General features: G+C 36.1%; 1 protein-coding gene across 1 annotated transcript in view; it reads left to right on the plus strand.

The window, feature by feature from the left end:
- Nucleotides 1-3190, plus strand: part of LOC106876140 (kinesin-associated protein 3) — an 84566-nt gene that overhangs the window by 14111 nt on the left and 67265 nt on the right. The gene's annotated exons all lie outside the window — the stretch shown is intronic.

A 3190-nucleotide genomic window follows, 5' to 3' on the forward strand; every position in this document is an offset into this window, starting at 1 on the left:
ATATATATATATATATACATACACACATACATATATATATATATACACACACATACATATATTATATATATATATACACACACACACACATGCATACATACATATTATATATATATACACACATACATATATTATATATATATATACACACACACACACATGCATACATACATATTATATATCTACACACACACATACATGCATACATATGTATTGACCCTTACTCCTTGAGTAAAGGTCAATAATTTGTCAACAATTCCATGAAGGGGGTCAGTGGTACATAAGAAGTTTACCAGCCCCTGAGCTAACCTGTAGGTGAAGAATCAGTATTATTAGTACCTTATTTCTCAGGAAAAATTATTTTCCTAGACATGTGCTTCCAAGTATACATCAAACTCATTAGCTGTCATGTCAACTCTGATATTATTTGGGGTGGTGAAGTGGGGCTTCCTTATTCTAGTAAATTCTAAAATTACTGAAGCAGAATCCCATGGCTAGTTTTGGATAAGAAATAGAATTTTTAGAAATTTTTATTTTTTACTCACTTCACTTACTAGATTGTGACTATGCTGGGGCACTGCCCCAAAGAGTTTCAGTTGAATGAATTGATTTCAGTGCTTTTTTTCTAAACCTGGTACTTATTCTATTGATTTTTTTTTCTTTTGTTGCTGAACTGCTAAGTCACAGGGACAAAACACACCAACACCAGTTGTCAAGTGCTGTGGTGGTGGTGGTAGAAACACAAAAATCCACACAGATACATACACATATATATATATATATACATACACAATGGGCGTCTTTCAGTTTCTGTTTACCAAATGCATTCACAAGGCTTTGGTCAGCCCAAGGTCATAGTAGAAGACATTTGTCCAAGGTGCCACAAAGTGAAACTGAACTCTGAACCATGTGGTTGGGAAGCAAACGTCTTACCACACTGCCATGCCTCCACCTGTAAAACTGTGGATATTTTTTTTTTAATGTTTTTTTAGTTGCTGGGTCTCCATTGGATTTTGTAGGTACTCTTAAATTGGTGAAAGTGATGTCATTAATGTTCCTTTTGAACCTTCATAAGTCAACACCTACATGAATAACATGAACAGGGAAAGAATTCCTGTGGGCCTGGGAAAAAAGATAGGGCAGAGTGATTAGTGTAGGTCCTAGGGTAGTGGGAGGAGGAGTGGGACAGTAGTATCTGGATATACTAATCTGTCTAGAAATATCCAAGTTTTTAAGTTTCTCAGACATGTATACACTTGCACAAATTTAAATTCTTCAATAATTTTCATCTTGGCATTTTGCCTGAATTTCTCAAGTTAGCTCCAGGGATACCAAACAACATTGCTTGAACCAAATATCCTTGGACATATTTTGCAAACAGGCTTCCCAACACTTATGCATAGTCACAATTTCTTTAAAAAATTATATGACTTGGTGGTTGAGAAGCTTGTTTTCCAAGCATGTGGTCTTGGGTTCAGCCTCACTGCACGGCAAGTGCTTTCTGCTTGGGCAAGGGTCTTCAATTATAGTAGACCTTGGCTGACTAATGACTTGTGAATGGATTTGGTTGATGGAGACTGAAAGAAGCATACCATATACATGTATATTGGTGCAGGTATGGCTGTGTGGTAAGAAGATTGCTTCCCAACCACATGGTTCTGGGTTCAGTCCCACTGAGTGGCACCTTGGTCAATTGTCTTCTACTATAGCCTTGGACCGACCAAAGGCTTGTGAGTGGATTTGGTAGACGGAAACTGAAAGAAGCCTGTCATATATGTGTGTATTTATGTGCGTGTGTCTGTGTTTTTGTACCCCTGCCATCACTTGACAACCAATGCTAGTATGTTTATGTCCCTGTAACTTAGTGGTTCAGCAAAAGAGACCAATAGAATAAGTACTAGGCATACAGATAAGTCCTGGGATTGATTTCTTCGACTAAAACCCTTTAAGGCGGTGCTCCAGCATGGCTGCAGTCAAATGACTGAAACAAGTTAAAAAATAAAAGAATATGTATATTTGTGTGTACCTTTGTCTTGACATCACATAGTGGTTGTAAATAATCTTCACAGTTGTACAAGTGAGGTTATTTATTTCCAGTCTCCTGAGAAAAATGTGTCTGGCTATGGGGCACTATTACCTTGTTTAGAAACAAGTGAGGGTTTGTGACAGCAAGGGCATCCAACCATAGAAAATCTGCTGCAACAAATTACATCTGACTCGGGAAGACCTGCAAAAGTGAACGTTAAATGAAGATAATAATGAAATCTCTTAAAAATGTGACATCCTTGAAGTTTTTGATAAACTTGTAAATAATTCAAATCTTGGCACATGACCATCAGTTTTAAGAGTAGGGAGTTAAGTTAACTTTATCAACCCCAGTGCTCGACTGGTACTTTATTTTATTGATCCCCGAAAGGATAAAGGCCCAAGTCAATCTCAGTAGAGTTAGAACTCAGAATGTAACGAGCTGGAAGAAATGTTGCAAAGTGTTTTGTCTGGCACACTAATGATTCTGCCAGCTTGCTGCCTTAATTAACTTATAAATAATAGAAACCATCAATATAGTACAATAAACACTACAAAGTAAATTATCAATTCCAGTACATTCATTAAATCTTGCTATACCTGTTATGCCTATACACGTTAACTCTTAATTACTATGCTCATAAATAGACTGTAGCACCGGTGTTGTGTAAACCACTGCTTTGTAAATTAATGGTAATGATGTGGATGTCTGCCTGGAAAAGTTATTAGGATGCCAGATAAAATGCTTAGATTCGTTTCCTCCAGATTCACATTCTGAGTTCAAATTCTCCCGAAGTCATTTCTCCTGTTTCATTTCTCAAGGTCGATAAAATAAGTACCAGTTAAGCACCAGGCTGCGTGAGATCAACTAACCTACCCCATCCACTGAAATTTCAGGCCATGTGTTCATAGTAGAAGAATTTTTTTTTTCTTTTGTTTCAACTATGAGAACCATGTGAGTTCTTTGATACCTTGCCATCAACTTTGGTCTTTGTCACAGATCCTTCATCATAAATGTTTTATTCTCTGCTCTACCTGATTGTAATTTTTAATTTGTTGTAATTTTGTGGTTGAAATACATGAATTAAAATTTTTTTTAAATATGAATGCACACACACACACATGCACATATATATATATATATATATATATATATATATATATA

The sequence above is a fragment of the Octopus bimaculoides genome, chromosome 8, assembly GCF_001194135.2.
Source record: "Octopus bimaculoides isolate UCB-OBI-ISO-001 chromosome 8, ASM119413v2, whole genome shotgun sequence".
Lineage (NCBI taxonomy): Eukaryota > Metazoa > Mollusca > Cephalopoda > Octopoda > Octopodidae > Octopus > Octopus bimaculoides.